Source organism: Thermobia domestica, chromosome 4 (genome assembly GCF_964235325.1).
Source record: "Thermobia domestica chromosome 4, izTheDome1.hap1.1, whole genome shotgun sequence".
NCBI classification, from domain to species: Eukaryota; Metazoa; Arthropoda; class Insecta; order Zygentoma; family Lepismatidae; genus Thermobia; species Thermobia domestica.
The window spans coordinates 273,000,726-273,027,460 of record NC_137457.1 but is presented as its reverse complement, the minus strand read 5'-3'; the positions used below and the strand labels follow the sequence as shown (position 1 = coordinate 273,027,460).

Below are 26,735 nucleotides of genomic sequence, written 5' to 3'. Positions count from 1 at the left end.
CCTGTTTGGCACAGGCACAAAATTCTTGATCTTCAGGAGCGTTCTTTGTTCTTCGATTGTGTCTGTCATTATTCGCCTTTTCTTTCAGCGTTCTTCTTCTCTCTCAACATCTTGTATTCCCCTGTTCTCCTGGCTTCCCCCCTTTTGTACTCATCTCTCTCTCTCTTCCCCTTGTTCCTATCTTTATACCACCTTGTCACAACACATGACGCATTTCTTGATGACGTCAAACTCTCCAGGGACCATTAAGAATGCACAACGAACGATATATATATATATATATATATATATATATATATATATATATATATATATATATATACACGAGGAGAACGGATCGGCCGCCTCTTCTTCTAGAATGTGGCTAAGATGTTGAGTCAACCGGACTATAGTAAATAACACTAAATTGTAAACTTCGAAGGTTTTGGCAGAGTTATACTCCTTGAATCATTCAAATTTTCGACTCATTTCTAAACGATGGTTTTTAGTTTATTGTTATATCTTTAGCACTAGATTTCATCTTCCTTATTAGTCAATTGTTCAATGTGGGGATTTTTATGTGATACTTAGGAGTACTGTAGGTGTGTCACACTTTAGCAGAAATCAAAGTACAATAGGTTCAATGTGGTACTTAATTCTATGCATTTGTCATATATATATATACAGTCAGGGCCGGATTTAGGGGGGCTGCAAAGGTGCACGTGCACCCCCCTTCGTTGTAAATATACACTATCTAAAATGAGAAGCTACCAGTGAAAATAGCAACATTTTCCGAAACTTTTTTTTTTCCATCATGTTTCCGTTTGGAGAAGAGCTTTACAAAAGCAATAGTTTAAATCGATTTTCTTAAGGTTGAGGGAAAAGGATTCACCAAGCAAAACAATATAACATTTCCCAAGTAGGGAAGAATATAGAAGCCAGGAAGAGAGAACACTTTTTCCTGCATAACACTTGCGACCCTCTTTAAAATACTTCCCCCTCCTCCGTTCTATGGATCAGTTCTCAGAGGGTAAAGAATATTATCGAATGTCACTTTGAAGATTTTCAGTGTGATTGGTTATTTTGGTAGTTATTGATGCACCCCCCCCCCTCAGACAAGCCTCGATCCGGCCCTGTATACAGTACATAAACTTCCTTGAGGTTATACTCGTAGATTGGATGCGGCATACTAGACTTCGATTCGTAGTAGGAGTTCCCACGTCAGCCTCTAGGTTCACTCTCATACAGCATCGGAAGAACGGAAGATTGTACGATTTTTAAAGGAAAAACGAAGATTACTACTATTTTTTAGAAGAAAAAACGAAAGATTGCACTATTTTTAGAGGAAAAAGGGAAGATTGTACGATTTTTTTTAGATTGAATACGGAAGATTGTACAATTTAGAGGAAAAACGGAAGACTGTATGATTTTTAGAGGGAAAACGGAAAATTGTACGATTTTTAGAGAAAAACGAAAGATTGTACAATTTTTAGAGGAAAACGGAAGACTGTATGATTTTCAGAGGAAAAACGGAAGACTTTACGATTTTTAGAAGGAAAACGGAAGACTGTACAACTTTTAGAGGAAAAACGGAAGATATATTACATAAGTCTTTGTTTCCTTATAATTATATTTTAATGAATAGCTTGTATCTCTTATCACTTCCACATCCTTCTTTCTTAGGTTTGAAAGGTTGTAGTAAGTCATCGAAATTTACAATACAAGCACTTAGAGTTCTTGATATATATATATAGTTCACGTAGCTTCTGTTCCTGACAGTATATCAAGACCGAACAATGCTGTGATAGGATCGAAATGGTGTTGACAGACATAGAGTGTATATAGCGGTTTCTTTTTTCTCTTTCTAGGGAATTAAGGGAACAGGAAAATAAGAAACCGATATGCCATTTCCAAGATATATTACTTTGTTGGAACATATTTATTTATTTTAACACAGTCAGTTTTCGGCGAGAAACTTTGTGAGAGGCCGCTGAAAAGGAATTAAAAGCTTCCTTTTGATCGTTTCTAAGGTATGTGGATTTTTTCTATTGTCCATTTAATACTATGATTTCTATCGAATTTGCTAGTATCTATGAGAATACCAAATTAATTACTGCTGAAAAAATTATTTATATTTGAGGATTATTCCTAAAAGCGTTAGAATAAAATATTAACTTATTTCACTATTACATTAATTTTACTGTTTCATAATAAGATAGATAAATATGAATTTTAAGCAAGTACTCACGTACTGCAGACATATATTTTACGGAGACGTAGAAAAACACTTACCTGAAAAGAGAGAGAAATAATTACAAGATTAGACAACAATTATCAACAGATTTTACTACATTATAACTTACAAGATACAATATCTATTCCTATCCCAGATCAGTATTTGTAATATATAAGTTCACATCAGTACTTAACGGTTTAGAATCCACCGCTTTTCTAATTTTAAAATATGGCAACCCTACACTTCATAAGTGATTACTTTTCATGTAAAATTTGATTTGCCTACTAACAAGAGAAACTGACGCAAACTGGAACTTGATTGAAACGCGCAGGAACTTGATTCCGAGAAAAAACATTGTGCTACTAAGCTTCAAGTGGGAATAGAAAACATAACGACATAATGATATCATAGCTACCACAATATAATGCATTAACACTACTAAATCAGGGATTTTACTCTAAATACAGTTAGTGACTTTAGAGATGATAACCATGTTAATTAATTGAACAAGATACAACATTTATTAAGAAAGAAAAACCAGAAGAAAACAAAGAATAAATTTCTCCAAATGTACTGAGCTTAAACCATGATACCAAAAACATAAAATATTTTATAAATTCTACAATATCACTTATTACTTAACGGAAACAAACTATCCAAAAATTGAATTAAACTTATAGCACCAAATAGCTCTCGCTAAGCTCAAGAAGATAGTACAGGTGAGTGTAACTAGGAATGACCAATATTTTTCGGAATCGGACATTTCACTTTCCGGATTTCGGGAAAAAATTCCGGAATTTAGAGAATTTCCGGAATTCAGAAAAAATCTGGAATTCGGAAAAATTCTTGAATTTAGAAAATTCCCGATTTAGGAAAAATTCCAGAATTTTACCGAAATCCGAAATTTTGGGGGGGAATTCCAGAATTTTCTAAATTCTAGAATTTTTCCTAAATTCGGATTTTTTCCGATTTTACTTTCCGGATTCTGGAAAGTAAAAATTCCGGAATTGGCCATCCCTAGTATACACCCTCATGAGTAATTTTGTGATTAAACAGAAGAAAACTAGATTTCTTTAAAACCTAATAATTGCTAATAATGCTATTTATTAAGGTCAAATTGAAACTGAAGTGTATTGTCATTAATCTTGCTACTTAAACACCAGCAATATGACAGTACGCCCCGTAGCATGGTTAATGGAATATGGCCTAGAATTATGATTAACTCTCAAACTTTATTATTATTATTATTATTATTATTATTATTATTATTATTATTATTATTATTATTATTATTATTATTATTATTATTATTATTATTATTATTATTCTCATACTGTTAACACTGACACACATACTCCCAATACTGACACAAATTGCTAACAGTGACACATGTAGCGCTGACAGTGATACACATACTGCTAACACTGACACATGTAGTACTAACAATGACACATATACTACTAGGAGTGACACGCATTCTGCTGAACACGCATGCTGCACACATATTGCTAAGAGTGACACATTTACTTAATAATCACACACATACTGCTAGCAGTGACACATTCTCCTAACCGTGACACACATATTCCCAATAGTAACACAGACTTCTAACAGTGACACATGTAGTACTAGCAGTGACACACTACTCTAATAGTGACACACACTGCTAACACACATACTGCTAACAGTGACACACATTATCTTAATCGTAACACTCATACTACCAATAGTGACACACACTGCTAACAGTGATTCACATACTGCTAACAGTGATTCACATGTAGTACTAACAGTGACACACACACACTGCTAACACACATACTGCTAACAGTGACATCCATACTGCTATAACAAACATATTGCTAACAATGACAGACATACTATAGAGATGCCACATTGTCTTGATACTTAGTCTTCCTTTCCAAGCGCTGCTATCGGCTGAAGGAATTCCACTCTCTTTCGTCATCCGTAGAGCAATGTTGCCGCACTTCGGAACGCGATTCTTGCGGTCAGTACAGAACTTGCGAATTCTATACGATAGTTTCTTGTTTTTAAATCTGGCAATAGCGTAGATGACTGCAAGGTTCTCTCGCTCAGCAACAGCTCAACCCTTATTGGCTCAACGCGTGGGTGTGTCGAGGGTGTGAGCTTTAGTTCGCATTTTTGCCACGGCTCAAGACATATTGGCAGCATAATAGTAGGATCTAATAGAAACGTCCATATTACTTGTAATATGATCTTACAAAAATCTGCACTAGTGTTTATTTTTTAACACCGCTATTCGTTGATTTCACTGTTTCATTTGATTAATTTATCAGTTTCTTTTAAGTAGAATTCTGACGATCATGCACTAAGGTTAAAGAAGACAGTGATAATGAAATGGATGATAATGGTAGAAAGAAGAAAATAGGAGGAAATGGAACAAAACAACAAGAAAATCCATATAAACAGTGTTTGTCCACCAAAAACTTCAATTGGCTCAAGTTGGGATCGAACCACAGATGATTCATTGCTTTATATTTACGATCTTGGCTATGTATAGATATGTATAGGATGAGAAATACAATTTAAAGTAAGATCTAAATTACTAGTGCGTTCGAAGCTTTTCTACCAAGAATTCAACTCTCGGTTTCATGCACCAAAACACAAACTTGTTACGTTGTAGACTATCGAGAAAAACTGTAGTCATAACACGGTGAAGGTTGGTTCTGTAGATCTAACACAGAGCGATCTTTTCTCGTTCTGAAGGTTCTTGGTTGGATTAGAGCAGACCATGTGAATTGTAGTGGGAAATGTCTTCTTTTTGAGCGTTTTAGTTTTCTTAAAAAATTTTAATTTCATTATTTCTTCAACTATTATTCATTTTCATTTATTTTAATCTCATTTAGCCTAAAGGACAGCTACATTCTGTTAAATCTTCCATTTGATTTTTCATTTCATTCGTTTAACATTTTTAAAAATTAATTTGATAAAAATTAGGTCGTTTTTTTCTCTCAAATGACTAACACGAATTATTTCTCCGCGCATAGTCCGGAGGAGAGATGATTTTAGTGTTTAATCCTTGAGACAGAGATAGCGTGGGTCTATGAAAACTTGATCCATGACTCACCACCTACCATGAGCCACTCTGCCCTACTACCCACCATGACTCACTCTGACCCACCACCCACCAAAACCCATCGTCATCAACTCTGACTCATGATCCAAGCCCTCCTCTCCACTGACTGAAGACTTTACACTTGTAATAGTACAAGGTTGTAAAATTACCACTAATTGGGGTTTGAATTTCTACGGCCAATCGCTCAAGCACCACTCTGTTACAATACCGGTGAATCCAAACTTTACGATACCAAATGGCAAAGTTTTTGTCAAGGGCCATATTACGATTAATTTCAATTTAATTATCATATATAATTATTTCTTCTTTATTGAACTAAATATTCTTTTCAGTGGAAATATGATGAAATTTGAAAGTCTGAAATCTAGGTAAAGTAGGTCAGCGTAAAGAAGAAGAAGAAAAAAACTTTGGAATTCGATTTTGTCTCGAAAGCCAAGTACTAAGTTCAATTGCTATTATTACAATTACAAATATTAATAACCAAATGTGCCTCAAGTTCTGTTTTCACTTAGATATACTCATCTCAATTAAGTAAATAGAAACATTTGAAAAAGGAAAAAAAATGGACTCCTTGAAAGTGAGCTGTCTACAATGCACTGAGTTACACAGTGAGTTCTCCCCTCCCTCAGGCACAGCGGAGTGGGTCATGGTGGGTCGGTGAATTGCAATGGGTCACGGTGGGTGTGGGTTGAATTGGGTCACGTCCTGTTGACCCACGACCCACTGAACCCACACAAATCAACCCAGTTGACCGACGACCCACTCCATCTCTGCCTAAGGGAGAGAAGAATTCGCTATGTAGTTGCGTTATCTTCCCGGGGCCATACTCCTATCGTGCTCAATGTGTCCTCCCAGTATTCTCGAAATGCTAAATTTCACCTCTAGTGTACCGGTACTGAAATTTCTCAGAGAAAACCTGAAATCAGCACTGGTTTTGAATAACATTTCCGCTTTAGGTACCTGCCTTAGATAGCAATCGCAATAGTAGATCGGATTCTACTACAAAAGGTCATGTTTCATATAGTCTTCAGTTCTGAAAAGGACACGGACTGAGATTGAACCAGAGACTCGATGCATCAGAAATGAGCGTTTTACCATTGAACCACTGTGTCCCTTTTCAGTTCTGCATTGTTATTCTTTTTATTTGTTATTTTTTCTTCTTTCAGCACCAAGTCTTGGAATTGCAGTTTAAGGTACAGTACAGCTGTACATCCGTAACGTGTTCAACGGACTCTCAACTGGAACTGAACCTACGATCTCCTACTAGCTACTAGAATGGTGGAAAAGGTTCAATAGTGCATTGATAAAACATTCAGTTTCCGAGTAAAGGTTCATAAATTCGATCTTAACGGTGTCATATAGGAAAACTCAATTTGAATCTTGTTCGCCGTAATTCTTCCGTTTATGTTTGCATCAATTATTTAAATGTAATTGTTTTGGATTTTTTCATAGTGTCTTGGCCTTCAGGTATACCCAATCCTGGGATATTATAATGAATATTCTCTTACTTCTTTATAATGTTGGGGAGATTTTATCCCACGAACAGCCGGAGCATGAATTTTTTATGGGACTTTTCATTTGTCTTGTAATAGAGTTGATTTGTGAAGGTAATTCAAGGAGTGAGATATGTAGAAGCGGAAAAGAAAATTGCATCCCTTCCTCCTCAGCTGGGGGTAAGAAAAGGGGAGTTAACGCAACGTTTTTTTTTTTATCAGGATAGGAGGAACGCGTTAGATAGGGGAAGTGGTCTTGACGTCACGCAGCGTTCAGTCACACGTCTGTCCTGAAGACAGGTAATCAGAGAGCAGGGGGTGCCGGAATCTGCTGCCTCGTGCACAAATTAGATTCCGTTCCGAGGGACTGGTGGTCAGTGAGCAGATCGCCTCCGTTGGCCCGCCGCAGCTGTTCGCCGTTCCCATGTCAAAAGCCCACTCCCCGTGTAATCGCTGGCACCTGCCGTGGTAAGCACCTACCAACGCTTCCGGTTGCCAAAATCCTACCAATATTTTTTACTTCCTTTTTTTCCTCCCAATTTTTTTGCTACATTCGTTTGATTGGATTGCATGCCTCGAAATCTACGAACAAAAAATTCTGGCAATGGTTTTTGCAGACATATTTTTTTATTATTATTATTATTTCTTGCGTCAGCAAGCAGAAATGATTAGGTAACGATGGCGACTTAAAAAAAAAAGTCACGAGGTAAATAGGGATTCAAAAATGAATCATTTTCTGTGCAAGTAAACAAGCCGTGAAAGTGAAGAAATATTAGATTAATAACTTCATTTGTGATATGCCGCTCACATATTTCAATTTCAATAAGTTTTGTGAAATTTATACATCTTATTTCTGCGTCATTCATTGAATACATCCTCTTTTGCGTGCTATACTAATTCAAGTTCTCTTACTTAGACAGAGAGACCTGTAAAGTAAGAAGCGGGAGTTAGGTGGCCAGATCCTTTCCCATGTGGTTCACGGAAAGAAAGAACTGAAAGTCCTTCTTTTTGGTCTAGTTGTTAGGTCAGGTATCTTTGGTACACGAGGTTTCGGGTTCGATTCCAGGTGTAAAAAACAGCGAATGCTCAAATCTCACTTCAAATTGAAGGTTTTCTCTTCTTCGTCTCATTGCTGACAAAGGACGTAAATACAGGTCAATTCTTCAATCAATTAAGACTGTACTTCCTAATCTTTCTTGACTGGCAACACAAACTTTACTGGCTCACGACATCCCGACACACTCATGCCGGGGTTATGCTAACTTTTTTTTTTCTTTGACTGACGACACACTTTATGAAACACCCACGACATCCTGTCATATTTATTCCAGGGTTATGCTAACCTTTTTTTGACTGACGACGTATTTTACTGAACGTCCACAACATCCCGACACATTCATGCCGGGGTTATGCTAAACTTTTTTGACTGACGACTGAACGCCCATGACATCCCAATACATTTATCCCAGGGTTGTGCTAACTTTTTTTTTTTTTTTTGATTGACGACAAATTTACTGAACGCCCACGACATCCCGACAAATTTGTGCCAGGATTATGCTAACCTTTGTAACCCTTAACACACCAAGCGGGGTCCTCTAGGGACCCTAGAGGGTGATATTTGGTGATACTGCTGCAACTATAAGAACCAATTTATTCTCCATTTTTATATGTGCCCTGTATCCTTTTGGGATATCTGCTACAGAATTAGATCAATAATACGTTCGTTAAAAAAGTGCAATAATAATAATAATAATAATAATAATAATAATAATAATAATAATAATAATAATAATAATAATAATAATAATAATAATAATAATAATAATAATTTGAGAAACTAAAATAATACTTGGGGTCCCTAGAAGACCCAGTTTGGTAAACAACGTTGACGACTTAGGTTTGGTTCGTTAAGGGTTAAACTGATGATACACTTTACTGAACGCCCACGACATTCTGACACATTTATGCCAGGATTACGCTAACTTATTTTGACTGACGGCACACTTTACTGAACGCCCACGACATTCTGACAAATTTATGCCAGGATTACGCTAACTTATTTTGACTGACGGCACACTTTACTGAACGCCCACGACATTCTGACACATTTATGCCAGGATTACGCTAACTTATTTTGACTGACGGCACACTTTACTGAACGCCCACGACATTCTGACACATTTATGCCAGGATTACGCTAACTTATTTTGACTGACGGCACACTTTACTGAACGCCCACGACATTCTGACAAATTTATGCCAGGATTACGCTAACTTATTTTGACTGACGGCACACTTTACTGAACGCCCACGACATTCTGACACATTTATGCCAGGATTACGCTAACTTATTTTGACTGACGGCACACTTTACTGAACGCCCACGACATCCTGACACACTTATGCCAGAGCTATTCTAAGTTACGTTAGAATTAAACATTATTGCAACCGTTGCAGGCTTTGACTAATATAGGCTTTCTAAATAAATAAATAAATAAATCTATTATTAAAGGCTTCAGGTAAAAATAAAATGTATCGTATAAAGACTAAACTTATAAGTCTTTATGAGGTCATAGTATTTATTTTCTTAGTTACGAGGATATTTCCCAAAAAATTCCAGCCTGACACTATACTATCTCACCGCTGCCAATAAGCTGTCCATGATATCTCTAGTGCCATTTATCGCAGATATAATCTATGTTTCAACTGTCTAAGTGCGTCGATTTGTTGGAGGCAATTGATGTGCGTTAAATTTTCAAATATTGTTTCAGTCCATACGGCTGTTATTACCAAGGCTGTAGTACTAGATTTGGGCTATACGGTGGGTGCTCAATCTCTTCGAAGCCATCTTTTACCTCCTAAAATTAGTGTTACCGATAGCTGTGTGAGAGTTTCAAGTTTAGTATGTGACACAAAATTCAGTTAAAATGTGTAATTTTCTACTTCTCTTTTAATAATATGCGGTCTAAAGGACAATAATTTCAAAATAACTATTGTTCCTTAATATAAGGTTTTCACTATATTTTACTTAAACTTTAAGTATGGTACTTGTACCGATTATGGCCCGGATCCCTAATATGGCCCACCCACCATATCTCTGCAGATTTACGTTGGTGCTACTAGATGACAATATAAACTATGTCCTCTGAGCCGCGCAAATATGTTTACGCTTGTCATGAGGACATAGTTTATATTGTCATCTAGTAGCACCAACGTAAATCTGCAGAGATATTGTCTTGGGCCATATTAGGGACCCGGGCCATAATCGGTAAGAGTACCATAATACTAATTTTGATTGCCTTTAATGGATATCCATTTTTATGTATCATTGCATTAATGAAATAGAAAATACTTTGTTACATTTTGTGATACCAGAAACGCTCCCATCATAATCATGATGGGAATTCTGCCATTATTGGTAGGTCACTTGCCGCAACTGAGAATCTACCAAACTCCACGGTTCTTCCGCTAATCTCTTCGTCTTCATGTACGATTTCTCTGTTTTGATATCGTCCATTAACTGTAGCCTCCTTCATCCCCTTCCTCTCTTACCTGCTACCATACCTTCTACCACGTCCTTCTCAGCCAATGTCCCACCCAGTTTCCCTTCCTCTTTTCTTCTCGCCATTTCTGTGACCCTCTCATTTGTTTTCCGCTCGACCCAGCTAATTATCTCCATTCTTTTCCACACCCACATTTCGGAAGCTTCCAGTTGTTTTTCACATTGACACATATACTGCTAACATATATTAATAACAGTTTCACATATTGTTAACCAGAATGCAGTCCGTAGGGGGTCGGTTAACAGGGACTCTACTGTAATTAGCACACCGATGACTTCATTGCTTAGTGGCAACACTTGGATCTTACTCATTTCTCTCTCTATTGGCAACTTTTCACAATTTGTTCAAAATAACGTTCGTTGAAAGATGAAGGCTGAAAGAAAAAAAATGAGCTCCACATGTGTTTTAAGATAAATTATGCGTACAAAAAGAGTTCTTTGCGTGTTCCTTCTACCATGTAACGCTCTTAATGGGCCGATTAGGGTTCTCTGAAACGTACCGCGTACAGGCAGACTGGAGTGGAATTTTGTTCAAAAGTAAATGGTAAAAACTTTATAAAATAGTCTGTGAGGTTCGGTTTTGTGAGTATTTATTAAATATTTTCTACAAATCTTTTTCAGATTTTGCAAGTTTAAATTATAATAATGTAAACTAGCGATGCTGTGTATTTCACAAGCGATCATTTGTTTGTTTGTTTGTTTGTTTGTTTGTTTGTTTGTTTGTTTTAAAGTTTGACATTTACACGGTCTCACCATCAAACTAATAGCAGTATATTTCTTTACGGTCGAAGAAAAGAGACGAGGGACGGACCAAGGCAAAATTTTCACTCGGACAAAGTGACTTTTTCGCGTCCCCATGTCCTAGCCTATATTTTACATTTTATTACCGTGATTTTAATATTATAAACCCATTTTTCAAAAAGAAAAATTAATACTTAAATACATGATACAGGTATATCTAGTACATATGGTGTCAATTACATTGTGTTTATTATTATTATTATTATTATTATTATTATTATTATTATTATTATTATTATTATTATTATTATTATTATTATTATTATTATTATTATTATGTACAGTTGACACTGTCGAAATGAATGATTTGGTAAGAGCCAGGGCCGTGCTGTGGAGGGAGCGAGCGGGGTCACTGCCCCGGGCGCCTAAGTAAGGGGGGCGAAAAATCGGGATATAAAAAGAAAAAAGATATTAAACATTATTTAGAATATACGTATGGAGGCGCCGTCGTGTCGTTTCGCCCCGGGCGCTGATTTTCCACGGCACGGCACTGGTAAGAGATACGCATAGCAAAACAATATCTTCCAGACACTACTTTCAACAGATGCCGACAGTTTGGAGGGGCGGTGTTGTTTTTAAGAAATCAAAAGTAAGTGCTATATATAATGTTCCCCTCCACTACCATTTTAACAAAGTAACATTTATAAAATCCAATAATATTCATTGCCTGGGAGTTCACAAAGAATGTGGCCCACTTTAGACAATACCAACTCCCCCTCCACTCTTTCTTCTACACACCATGTTCCCGTTTATTGATACCTTCCCCCCTAGTACTATGAAACTCTCTTCATCCACGGTGGAATGGATAAAAATGATGTAATTGACGCTACTTTACAAGAAAATAAACCAACAAATCAGTAGAAAACACGTTATAAATTTTACTTTTTAAGGCACGTTTGGCGCCCCCTTTTTGTGGCGCCCCGGGTAGTCGCCTGGGTTGCCCGGCCCTTGGTCTGCCCCTGATAATAAAAATAGCGAAGATTATCCGGAAACATGAATTTAAAGTTTGGGTAAATTTAACCCTTGCCTTGAGTGAAGTATTACTTAATTAGTATTACTTAATGTTTAATTAAAATATAGTGAAAATAAATCTCATTGCGAATTCAAAAATAATGTAGGGGCTGTGGTGGCTCACTTGGTCGCCGGTGGGTATAACCGAGCGGTCTGAGGTGTTAGGCTGATGATCTTGAGGTGAAACCCATTAAGGGCTCGAGTCCCTCTGTACACAGAGAAAAGTCCGTTCTCCGGACAGCGGTATATTGTACAAATATACGGTATCCTCTTGCTTACTATAGAAATCAGTACGGAGCGTATACGTTATTCCTATGCTACATAGGCACTGCCCTTAGATGTTACATCATGTCGTTGCAGGATGTCTGACATCTAACAGTTTTCCGCATATCACATGCATATATTTATGTTACCTTCGTCAGCTATATATTATATACGTCAATTTGTGTGTGAGATCCTGACCGCCTATAATGTTTCATACGGAAAGTACATATAGATGGAACACTCATACGGAAAGTATTATAAAACATGCGTTTTCAGTTATACGTCTGCTGTACGTTAAGTCCAAAAACTACAGGAATTACGCATGTAACCTATCTTTCTAAGTACGCCACCAACATTTTTTTCTCAGTGTAGTAGCAAGGGTGGAATTTTAACCGTCCCTGTCGAGTCTCTGTCGAATCCCTGTCGAATCTAGTAATCCTGTAAAGTGGAGGAAATAGAAAATAAGTCAGGAAGTTCTTTTTTTTAAAAAAAAAAAAGTGGTAGAGAGTTCACCTCTGGTGCATGATGTCCTTGGTTAGATCCTAGCTCGCGCCAAGTGAGTTTTGTAATAGTCAAATACTGTGTGCGTGGGTTTTCTCGGGGTTCTCCCGTTTCCTCCCACTTTCTTCATTCTACCATTTTAATTATCTCTCATCATCACCATCTCCTTTAACCTAGCAAGCATAAAACTTAAAGATTTCATTTCGTTTCAAAAATAATGTATATGCAGTGTTTCATGGATTTATTTTTAAAGGAACGTTATCGCTCGTCTGAGTAATTTCAATTCCAAAAGTATTGAGGTAAGTCTGTAATTTCAAACAATGCGAGAGGGTACTGTGCATGAAACTTTGATTTGTTTTTTTTTTTAAAAAATCGCGAACTCCATTCTTAAATTGGAAGATTGGAAGCGGGTAAAAATTTACCTCCCTCATTATTGATCTATATGAATCTCAAGAATTACAGATAATTAGAAAGCCTGAAAAAAACATACGCCATATTCCACCAAAATCGAATAGGGTTTTAGGCAAGTGTATATATATTGTTAAAGTTATCGTGGATCATGCATATATATAACACACACACACACACATACACACACACACATATATATATATATATATATATATATATATATATATATAGTGTTCCATATATATATATATATATGAAGGTGACTGTTTATGACTTAATAACTCTTGAACCACCCGCCTGAACTCAATCCCTGGGATGTTTTTTTTTTATCATTTTATTTTGACGAAGCAACTTGGGGAGAGGAGGAAGGGAGATATATATATATATAAATGATCGAAAATGACAGATATTAGTGTTGAATGTTCAGTTTTCGTGGTCGCTGAGATGAACAGTGACACTTACGATTCCGTTTAAATCCAATTTCAACCCCGTAACTTGGGGAAGTGAGAGGGAGAAGATACACTGAGGAAAAAAATCGTAGATAGTGTACTTAAAAAGGTAGGCTACATGCATAATTCCTGTAGTGGTTGGGCTTAACGTAGAGCAGACGTATAACTGAAAACGCATGTTTTATAATACTTTCCGTATGAGTGTTCCATCTATACGTACTTTCCCGTACTTTCCGTATGAAACAATATAGGCGGTCAGGATCTCACATACAAATGGACGTATAAAACAAATAGCTGAAGAAGGTAACATACATATATGTATGTAATATAAGGAAGACTCTTAGATATCAGACATCCTGCAACGACATGATGTAACATCTAAGAGCAGTGCCTATGTAGCATACGGATAACGTATGCTCTGTACTGATTTCTGTAGTAAGCAAGAGGATAAAGTGTATTTGTGCAATATACCGCTGTTCGAAAAACGGATTTTTCTCAGTGTACAAAAAATTATCGAAAATGACTGGTACTAGTGCCGAATCCATAGTTTGGTCGCTGAGATTAACAGTGACACTTCCGATGCCGTTTAAATCCAAATTATCCACTATTTTTTTTTATTTTAACCCAGCGAAATGGTTAGTTGACTCTAGTGTATCCAATATTTTTTCGGTACTTAGCATATACATTGGGACAGCTTTAAAGGGCTCTTTCCCCAACCACTGCTTCTTTTCACCCCCACAACCATCGGTTAGTCCTTGCGAGCGTGTAAGCTGTCACTGCTCTCAATGTTGCCGTACCTCCGATCCACTTGTGTAGTTAAAGTCCGGCAAAATAAGGAGAAAGGTTTTCTTCCTATTCTCAGTTAACAACAAAAATTAAAAAAAAAAAAAAAAAAAATCAACTAGGAAAAAGGAATTGAGGCAACATTGGTTTTTAGCCAGAAGGGATCATAAATCTCTACCACGTGTCGCGAAGACTAGATAGCGGAAGGTTTAGAGGGGTGGACAGGGTTTTCAGAATTCCTGGAAAAAGAGCCCTCTCTTTCTGTCCCAATGTATACACACTTTAAACTTAAACTTGAGGATAGGTGGGTTCTCATTTTCAACCTAGGCGATGATGGTTGTGAGTTCTCAGAAACAGTATACGACATATTGGATAATTACGAAATTTACGCAACACGAGCCTTATAAATCGTAGATGGGAGTAATTTATCTTTGAATAGAATAAATAAATTCATCCGTTCATTCGTCTATCGAGATATTCTGTCTGTTGAAACCAGAAGTAATAAATCACTTCTGGCCAAAATACTAAATGACTATATCGTAGTTTTACATAATGCGTAGCGGAACACACTTGTTTTTCTGGATAAACCTCGTATTTCTAATAATAAGATGCCATATACATATCGTTTAAGGGAGCACATATCTAAAGAGAGGGAATAAACATTTTACTTTCATCTTCTGTAACAATCATAGCAAGTTCTTTAACCTCTTACACGCATGACACGTATAAAAATGTTACCAACATTTTATCGTGTAAACATATCTTAACGTGTCCATAATTTTGAAGACATGCACGAATTATTTTGATCCTATATTTTCTTGCATGTGTGGGAAGAATATATAGATGTTTGCATGTGCAATTATTTTTTTTTCTTTTTGCAATATAAAGAAAGAATTTATGTCTTTGTTTGCTACAAATATATAAACAATTCTGCACGATATAAAAAACATTTGAAAGAGTACAATTTACTGTTTCAATGGTAACAATCTAGTATTTCATTTTATTTCGACGAGATTAATAACATATACATAGCATTTTGTAGAAGCAAGAATACGTGAAATTCAATAATCACAAAAGATTTATGTGTATTTTTTGTATTTTATTTTATTTCTATCATGAATCATTTTTGTTTTTGACTTGCCTCTATCATATAGCCAATCTTGTATCACAGATCTGTTTTGTTGAGTATATGTGTACACAGAGCAACAATTGCGAGGGGAAATAATCGTAATCAAAAATTAGATAAAAACGGTGGAGTGAATACTATACCATGCACAAACGCCCATGAAATGAATTGTAAAAAAAAAAAAAAAAAAAATGCTTTTTGTTAGACAACAGAGACACCTGGCGATAAAAAAGGGGAAAAATATGAACAATGAAATGAGTGTATATAAAGAATATAAAGAGAGAAATGGTTGAACAAACATGAGTTAGCGCAGAAAAATAGAGAAGTATTCAGTGTTGTCAACAAGTTACGTATGGAATTCTCTAAACACTTAGAGCAGTGGTTCTCAAACTATGGTATGCAGAATTAATCTATGGTATGTACGTGGGGATGCTAAAATATTTTGAATTTTGAAAGAAAGGGATCAGGATTAAATATTCTTCTTCATAATGGCCAGTCTAGATAGCATCACTGAGTTACTTATGATAAACTTTAACCTTATATGTAATCATTTGAAGTAGGATCATAATAACCTGTAATACGTATACTTTTTTCCTTTCAAAAAATCCTTGGTTCTGATTTACTTTTGTCACACCACATTTTGGAAGATTCACAGGTAAAATTCAATATTTTGCATGAAAAGAACCTATTTACAAAGAACAAATTTCTGCAGGTGATAAAACTAAATAGAAAATAATACGGCAATAGTGTACTTTAGGTTTACAAGTGTGGGGATACTAGTGTAAAATCATTAGAAGTGCTTTACGACTGGCATATGAAAGTGAGTGCATAAAGATGACTGTATTAGATATTACTTTCCACCGGTGGTGTATTTCTGCAGAGTGTACAGAAGCTGTATTTTATCATATGTTTACAAGTGAAGTGCTACTAGTATAAAACCATATCAAGTGCTATTGAAACTCGTATCATTATCAAAATTCAATAGTTTTCACTATCCTTACTTATACGTACCCTCACCGTAAGGTTATATATGTCACTATTAAGGGTATATGTGTCACTGTTAAGAAAACACTTCACTGTTAAGGTATATGCGTCACTGTTAGAAATATAGGTGTCACTGTTAAGGGTGCGAGCGTCGCTGCTAGGAATATATATGTTACTGTTAAGGGTGATTGCGTCACTGTTAGAAATATATGTCACTGGTAAGGGTGCTTGTGTCATTGTCAAGAATATATATATGTTACTGTTAAGGGTGCTTGCGTCACTGTTAGAAATATATGTGTCACTGGTAAGGGTGCTTGTGCTACTGTTAGGAATATATAGGTTACTGTTAGGGGTGTTTGCGTCACTGTTAGAAATATGTCACTGGTAAGGGTGTTTGCGTCACTGTTAGAAATATGTCACTGGTAAGGGTGCTTGCGTCACTGTTAGAAATATGTCACTGGTAAGGGTGTTTGCGTCACTGTTAAGGGTTTATGCAGTGTTGGGTAAGTTACTTGTAAAAATGTAACGCGTTACAAGTTACTTTACTTTCTCTTAAAATGTAACGCGTTAGTAACGCGTTACTTGCCCCAAAAAGTAACTGTTACTTTACTTCGAAAGTAACGCGTTAGTAAAGCGTTACTTTTAGGTCTTAAACTTTAAATATGTGAAAAAATTACTTCAATTTTCCGTACTACTATTACTACCGCTATTATTATTATTATTATTATTAATAATAATAATAATAATAATAATAATAATAATTATTATTATTATTATTATTATTATTATTATTATTATTATTTTAACAACACTGTATATAATCATGGAAAATAGGCGATTTGTGTTTGAATACTAAAAAACTAGTTGATTGCCAACCTCGGTAGTCTTGAAATCCTGGAGTCAAGGACATTGTTCACGAGATTCTGAATTTGGGTTGAGAGTCTAGATTGAGTATTCGAGCACGAGCAAAACACTGTTAAAAGTTATAGGGCACTGGCCAAATATCTTCAAAACTGCTCGGCCCGGGTTTAGAATTGTCAACGACTCGAGCAGCTTGGCTCACAGCTTATTCACTATCAACCCGAACCGAGAAGTGAGCCGAGCCAACAGCTCACCCAACCGACTCGGCTCAATTGAGCCGAACCGAGCAGATGACATCCTAACCAAGCCAGCTCGAGTCAATGGTTCACCCCAAGCCAGCCGGCTCGAGCCATCTTTTCAGTTGAGCCGAGCGGAGCTGAGCTTGTTATAAAAAATCTCTTGTGGTTTCGCTATCGAGACGAGACGAGATGTGAGTAGTGTTTCCTCTCGTAAGCAACACTAAAAGTATTCCATATTACTGATTAGCTTACATTTCTTATGGTTTTTGCTTTTTAGTGTAATCAGGCCATGATTTGAAGACGAGTTAAAACGAACGAGCCATTTATCAAGCTCGACTGGACTCGAAACTCGATGCGAAAAACTGAATCGGCTCGGAACTCGGCTCGAGAATTTTACCTTTGACTTGACTCGAAACTCGACTTGAATTCGAGTCGAGTCGAGTTTTATCTTGACTCGTGCTCATCCTTATGCGTTAGAAAAAATGGTTGCTTATTATTATTCTGCTAAACTAATTATATAATAATAACAATGTTGTTATGTAAAATTAAAAATACAGAATATAGAGAAACAGTACACTACAACTAATAAAATGAGAACACATGAATTGGGGGTGAATCAAAACTTGTCTAAAATCGATACATGCTTTTTAAAGCTAGTTTCAAACTCTATAATAAACGGGACTCTAGGATAAGCAAACTGATCTGAAAGAACTCCAATATTACATACCATCAGCAAACTATTGTCTAGTAATAAAGTAGGCCTGCTCATCACAATAGTTTATTTATATTAACCCCTTACTGTGTATCGTTAATTATGGCACCCTAGTTGTTGATATTTTCCACCGGGGCACTTCAGACACTTTACTTTTAAATTCTGTCCACCATCATCCTCAGCTCTTAAGAAAAAAGTATTCTTTCAAATGTTCGAACGGTAAAATATTTTCGTTCTCCATCTTTATAAAAACAACACCAATCAAAGTAAAATAGACTATCATTGCACTCCTAGTTCACTCACTGAATGTATTGATTTGAAGCTGTCAAAATCTACGTCAAAATCTTGCAGGTGCTTGCAATCTGTACACGTGATTTTCCTGAGGCTGTCCTCATCTTCCAAAAACAGCAAGTGACACTACGAACTTATCTATTTATCTGTGTGTCGGTGACTGTCGGTCACTGACATACAGAGTTCATGCTCGATTGTTTCATTCTGAGAAATTCACTTGCAGGAAAGAAACATTTGTTTCCAAAAAAATATATATATTGTAGTTATATTGTAGTTGTATTATACATATATTGTAGTTACTCATCCGAAATGTAACGCGAAAAAAGTAACGCAAACTAGGTACGTTACTTAAAAATTTGTAACGCGTTACCGTTACAGTTACTTTGGAAAAAGTGTAACGCGTTACTAGGAAACGTTACTTAAACAGTAACGCGTTACAAGTAACGCGTTACTTGCGTTACGTTACTTCCCAAGACTGGGCTTATGGTCACTGTTAGGAGTATGTGTGTGTCACTGTTAAGAGAAGGCAATCGACACTACTTTTTTTTACACATATATATACTAAGTAGCTTATATAAATAGATAAATACATAGAAATTGTTCAACAGAATAAAATCAATTAATTATTACTGTCAATGACCGATATACTTCCTAGTAGTAGCAATAAACATTTCTTTATCGAAAACTGTGCGTGAAAATTCAATCTAAAGCATGTCATTCTGCTTGATTTGATGATATCTATCAACAGTGACGACGTCAGCTTCAATTTCCTGGAGGGCAAGTAGATGGGTAGAAGAATATTTAGGGAGACTTTTTATTTATTTATTTATTTATTTTGTATATGTAAAATGAAATGCAATCTTTCAGTTCAACGTCCCAAGATAATGTTCTTTAGACTTAGGAAGACATATGATTATGGCAAATGATTAGTGTCGAAAGAGCCGGTGGAATGAGAATGTAGAAGGAAACGAGAGAGGGAGAGTATCCCGAGAAAATCCACGGACACGATGTTGCTCTCCACAAACTTACTTGCCCGGGGACCAAACCAGGGGCCCCACGCACCAGAGGTGAGCGCTCTACCACTGGGCTACCATGTTCAGCTTTTGTATATGTAGAAGGATAGCTTTATATTACTTTATATAATTTTGTTCAGGACAATGAAATTTATCGATTATCATGCACAATCAGTGGAAAATCCTGTTACCAGTATCTCCAAGTCTGTGAGTTAACGTTACCAGACTTATGAAACCAGGCTTCATTTATCATGAAGAAGAGCATGAGGTCCAAGTAACTATCAGCGATCAAAGTTAACCCTGGGCCGCAGTGGCTCAGTGGTAGAGCGTTCACCTCTGGTGCTTGGGGTCCAGGGTTCAAACCTTGCTCCCGCCAAGTGAACTTTGTGGTGGACAAACACCGTGTGCGTGGGTTTTCTCGGGGTTCTCCCGTTTCCTTCCACTTTTTTCATTCTACCATTTATTCATCTCTCATCATCACCGTCTCCTTTAGCCTAACCGGCATAACCGTGGGACGTAAAACTCCGAAAATTCATTTAATTTTTTTCAAAGTTAACTCTTGAATGGGCAAGCACTGATGCCATTACCATTAAAATATTTAGTTTGCTTTTACGGTTGAACCTTGTATTCCTGATCATAATTTCGTAATTTTAAAAGTATTTTTGTACATCGGTTACAAAATACAGTGTGTGTATTTCAAAGCAACATTGCCATAAAATAAGTCTTATGTGTAGCTATTGAGCAGCTTTGCCCTAATACTCTCAGTAATTAGCAACAGTTTCGTTGAAATATTTTCATACAGAGTAAGAAACCACAAATTAAAAAAAAAAAAAAAAAAAAAAGTTGAAAAAATCTTTCGCGGAACATAGGAAATAAAGCTTCTACAATACTAAAGCCTGTGACAAACATCTTGGCATTTCAGCTAAACGAATAAAACGCAAGCTCTGACGCGATGTTGCCGAATGCTAAGGGGTGTGGTTATAGCTAAGCAGACGAACTACAGCGCGATCAGGTGGCAAAGGATAGACGTGGATATGTACAAAATAAACATGGCAATACCGCTGACCTCTCATTTGCTAGCAGCGTTTAAAGGGAACTTGGAGCGCCACCTTCAAATGCCAAGATGTTTGTCACGCCGTTTAAATTTGACTGTCCCCTGTTGATGAAGATTAGAAGTATCTAAAGAAGCGACCCGCGAATCATGTAAATGAATATTGTATGAAAGCATTAATGCCAATTTAACGATCACTGAAGTTATAATCTTGCGGATAACGCAATAAAATGCAATGATGCTTGAGAGCAAACGCTGTCCAATAAAAGGTTAACAGCAAGTTGCGATAAGTAACTCATTTAGCAATTGTCTCATTCTTGTAATTCATATACTACGGTCATATGAAATGATCGGCAATGAAGCTATTTTGAGATGATCTCCTTATATATTTATTGGGGCTTCTCAATACGTAACGGCAAATTCTGTTCATCATTGGTTACCGTCTGACGCTTATTCTTCGTTCCATTCCCAATGTATCCTATAGTCCTCCATTTCTTGCACAGATTGTTATACAGTTGAGAGATACTGGTTGTGAGATGCTTGATTCCAAGATATTTCGCCACAAATATTTCCTTAGTCTCAATTCGGCATGGAATTGCAAACTACACACTTTCTTCACAATACTTTCACAACAATTACTTTCAAACTGCCGAATTCTACTCAACGATTACAACTACTAGAAGTAATGTGATATTTTAGTGTAGCTAACTATACTAACCTGATAAGGAATAAGGCCAATACCCATTTATCTAAGAACGCCAGAATGGAACTGAGGCGAACCAGTTTTAAATGAGACACTCAGATCCAACATCATTCACTTGCCTTAATTATAAGTCTCTCTTAGCCTAGCGTACATAATAGTAGGACGTTAAACTGAAAGATTTCATCTCATTTTAGTTCCCGAAACCGGTTGAAACGCTTTGAGTATCTGAAATTGGAAGCTAGAAATACATTTTGAGTTTTTGTGTTTTTCCTGTCCTTATGTAACACCGAAGTTATGAGTGACGGACCAATTAATAACGTAGGCAACAAACCATTACTGGTGAAGTTGGAGATTGAAATGAAATGAAATGAAATCTTTGAGTTTTACGTCCCACGCTTATGCCGGTTAGGCTAAAGGAGTCGGTGGATTTTTAATACGCATCCATGAAAAATCAATTCCTCACAGTATATGCCGTTACCCACAATAAATCTTGTCCTCAAGAGTACTGGGGTTTACAGAATCACGCCACCAAGCCTGACAGCTAAGGATACGATACGTTTCTAAATTTTAAAGTTCGTTGGTATCCAAGAAGAAGTTGTAGACGTAAGATACCGTATTATACTAAATGCTGAACTTCGAATACATTTCTATAAACTGTAAATATGCGGTGCACATGAAAGGTTGGTTTCCTTGCGTAATAATAGATGTTTGGTTCGAATATTCAACTGGTCATTATCATATTTTCTCAAGTTCACCAGAAGAGTGAATCTACTTTTAGTGCATAGGTCTTGATCAATTTCCTTTTGAAAGTTTCTTTCCATATTTTTTGTATTGAAAAATTTATCGTAGAACAGCTTTTCTGCGGTCCGCCAATCATAATTGGTTCCCGAGGTCAGTCATTGTGGTCCTCTCAGATAGAACATTAGTCGAAAAATGAGAGAAATAATAAAATTCAAGTGAATTACATATTGCACACTGTAGCTGACAATCTCAAACACATCTAGAAATAAATTTACAGCTATAGCTATATAAAAAGGTAGATTTCAACAGTTTAATAAGGTAAATATTACTCTAATTCTAATACCTAGGCTATATAGATGTATTATTATAAAATAGTCTTGATAGCCTTCAATTACAGAATAATAGATTGTAAATTTAAAAGGTAAATATTATATAAATTCTAATACCTAGCCTATATAGATGTATTATTATAAAATATTCTTTATAGTCTTCAATTCTTTTTAAAAATAACTAACAAGTATTTTCCACTAATGACATTTTAATTATTACTTCGTTTAAAATACTTACAAGCAGGGCCGGCCCCAGGCAATTCGCAGTCTGATGAAATTACATCACTTGCTCCCCCCATTTCTCCAGAAAAAATCTTAAAAGCCACAATTTTAAGTATACTATCCCACCAGGAACAGCGAAGGAGAGGGAAAGTGTACTCGCACTCAGAAAGGCCTAAAACCTGTAAATTCAATCTCGGGTCTGTTTTTTTCTTTAAATAATAATCTATTATGTTAGTGAAAGATATAGCAAACACAGTTGCAGAGGAAAGATGATAATCCTTTTTATAGAATTCAATATTGAGTTTCAATCTCAATATATCAGTTTGCAGTTCCAGTGCAAGTAGCTCTTTTATCTTTATGTCTTGATTTTCCTTCTTCATAAGTTAAAAAAAATATTTTAAAAAACTTGTTTCCACCTTTAATGATAAGGAACTTGTTTGTGACAAAGGAAATACTAGTTTCATATGAAAACTGTGATAAGTAACTAAATGGAACAGGTGTTCGCTACTGTTCGAGAATTGAGTTCTTGTATTTGACAACAATCAAGCAATTCATGCTGGGACTTGTTTGACCATTTGCTTTAGTACTATCCATATAACCTTAAACATAATTTATGATTGTAGTATTGGAATAGAAAGTCGTTCCCAACAAGAAATATTTCTTTTAAATAATATAGTTATGACAGATTTTGCTGCCCCGTGCAAATGCACGTGTTGCACATATGGTCAAGCCGGCCCTGTCTACAAATATATTGATATCAGCACATGCTCAAAAATAAAATGAAATGAAACAAAATTGCTTTGCCCCTCCCCCCCCAAAAAGTAAACATTCTGAATATTAATAAAAGTGAAAACCATCGTACCAGTCTTAGTAAACTTTTGCGTACAGCAACGCAACGCAAAGAAGTCGTTACAATTGCTGTGTAGATTATCGCAAAGTAAATCGAAAATCTTGCGATCACATTGTCACAAATAGTGATGGACAGTGAGAATATTCCTAGTCGGGAGTAACATATAAAAGTGGGAATATTCCGAGTTTTTCCCCCTGGCATATAAATTCCCGAAAGGGAATTTATTTTAATTTCTTTACTTTATTTTCCAAACTATAAGAACCATATGATTAATTACTTTATTATCATTTACTTCTAGATCTTAGATAATTTCGAGGATAAAAAATTAAAATTCGTTGACTGTACTTTATGTAACTAAACGACCTGACAAACATCTTGGCATTTGAAGGCAGCGCTTCAAGTTTGCTTTAAATGCTGCTAGCAAATGAGAGGCCAGCGGTATTGCCACGTTTGTTTGGCACACATCCACGTCTATCCCCTGTCACTTGATCGCGCTGTAGTTTGCCTGCTTACCCATAGCCACACCCCTTTACCACTTGGCAACGTCACGCCAGAGCTTGTGTTTTATTCGTTTATCTGAAAGGCCAAGATGTTTGTCACAGGCCTTAATTATTAATATGATTTTTAAAGTTCCATTTCCATTTGTACTAGAAAATAGCAAAGTACTAATTGGCAAATGATGAAAAGGAACTAGTTTGTAAATCAATGTAAAAATTCTGTAGAAATAGAGATGAAGTACCTACTATCAATACACCCCAAACCACCATTAAAAATAGTCGTCGGTGTGTCTGCTGTCTCTGACTAGAATTTCTGAATAAGTACTCGAACTTCTCTTACATGTGAATTAACGCATGAAATTTCGAGAAATGGTTAGGACGAAAGGTCGTGTGTGGCAATGTTGCATGTAAAATTCTAAAGATAAGTCAGTTTCTTTTGCAAATATTGTGGGCATAAATATGTATGCGCAAATGTTGATAAAATTGTGAGACATGTGTTTTCTGACAGTTACTCAACCTAACTTGTTTATAACACTTAAAAATTTAATGTATTCATAATATCAGTAGTAGAGGCAAGTTTAGAAAATCCACTTACTGTTCAGTGGTGTAAAAGTATGTGGATTTCCTATACCAAATGGTTTTGCAACATACTTGCTCGCATAAAACATATTGTAAGTGAATATGCATTTATGCGTACTCTCAAAATATAATGAAATATTAAAAAATATAACATAATGCCGTTTAGAATATACATTTTAAAGAATCCTCTGTGAAGAAAAGTAATAAATATAGTGTGACAAAAAGTGAATTCAATTTTGAAATCATAATACAGCAATAGAATGTACGTTTTTTTTTTCTGGTTGTACATAAATACCCGGGATATTCCTTTTTTTTTGGAATGTTCCCGGAAATATTCCTGAAAAATATTTTCTCGGGAAGTTGCCCATTACTAGTCACAAACCGTTACGAAATGTACCCGTTAAACTATGTTCAGCACTGTATAATTGCGAATTTCCTATAGTTAGTGAAAATTGTGTACATTTGTCAACACTGATAGCAGTAAATGTATGTAGAAATATGTATGTATATGTTAGTGTGTGGATCAAAGACCAGAGGAAGGGGAAAGAGAGAGAATAATGAAGCCCGTGCATCTACACACATCGTGCATAGAGATCGTTATGGCTAGCTATGAGAATCGTTATCGGTTTCTACATATGTGATGTATGACCAAAAAGGTAGGGGGCGATAGGTGACCAGCGGGAGAACAACGCGTGTGCTTGTGATATGTAAGAGGTAGCTCTCTACAGGGGATTCGAGAGAGTTGTGTATATGTGTGTGTGTGAGAGAGAGAGAGAGTTGGCAGACTCGCTCGCCCTCATTCAATGAGAATACCGATTGAATCTCTTCGATGAAGGCAAAACAGGTATACTTCAAATCTCTCCGCTCTCCTCTTTTCCCCCGGAGGGGTTCCCTCTCGTTCCCTACATGATATATATGTATGACTGTCATTGCGAACGTAATAGTGTTCAATGTTTGGGAAAGAATTAAATGACTGTATATTGGAAAGAGTTATGTCAGCTCTAAAGACTGAGTTTAAATAATAATCATAAAAAAAAAGAGAGAGGGTTCAAAAAATCACGGAAGAGCGGGAATAAATCATGGATGGAAAACTTACTCAAACAAGAGCGTTTCACTTTGTAAAACATGGTAATTTTCAAATTATGATGGTCTAACATCAAAACTAAAAGTGCGAGATCTATCACTAAAGAGATGAGTTTGAAAATGGAAAATGTTCTTTGAAGGAGGACGGTGGCTCAGTGGTAGATTGCTCACTTCGTTGTTACAAGTCTCTGGTTTGACCTCGGACCATGTGAGTTTGTGGTGGACAAATTCGTGTCCGTAGATTTTCTCCCGTATCCTTCCGCATTCTAATTCCACCAAGTATTTCATACACATCAATTTCATTTGTCAAACCGTTGAAGAAGACATGACAGACCCACCGGCGCAAATCCCAGGAGGATGAGGGGAATATGTCCTACTAAAACTGAGGATAAAAATTTTCTTCCGGAACAAAAATGTTTAGATCATAATCTTTCATGCAGGTATTACAATAATAATAATAATAATAATAATAATAATAATAATAATAATAATAATAATAATAATAATAATAATAATAATAAATTTTTTACACATATCTTTGCCTTAAATTACGAAGAAAATTTAGTGGAATTTGAAAGGGTGAAAGTTGTAGGAAGCAAATACATTATCTCGAAAAACTAAATGAAAAGAGACCGACAAACTTTGCACACATGTAAATAAACTGACAAAGTATTCACTATACTTTGTCTTCTGTACTTTCCTCGACGTTTAACATGTTTGCTTAAATTTAACCACAAGAAGGTACACAAGACTAATGTCTTCTTTTTCTTTAGTTTTCTTTGTTTGTTTGTTGATTAAAAAAAAAAAAGCTCTTCTTAAGTGAGTTACATTATAATTTCCATGACC

At 36.0% G+C, this 26,735-nt stretch overlaps 1 long non-coding RNA gene across 1 annotated transcript in view; it reads left to right on the top strand.

Annotated features, from left to right (window-relative positions):
• LOC145684071 (uncharacterized) overlaps positions 1–26,735 on the top strand; it is a 143,336-nt gene that overhangs the window by 5,721 nt on the left and 110,880 nt on the right. Inside the window, exon 2 of the long non-coding RNA XR_014131242.1 lies at positions 1,848–2,009. This is a non-coding gene — a long non-coding RNA (uncharacterized LOC145684071). The remainder of the gene's footprint in view (positions 1–1,847; positions 2,010–26,735) is intronic.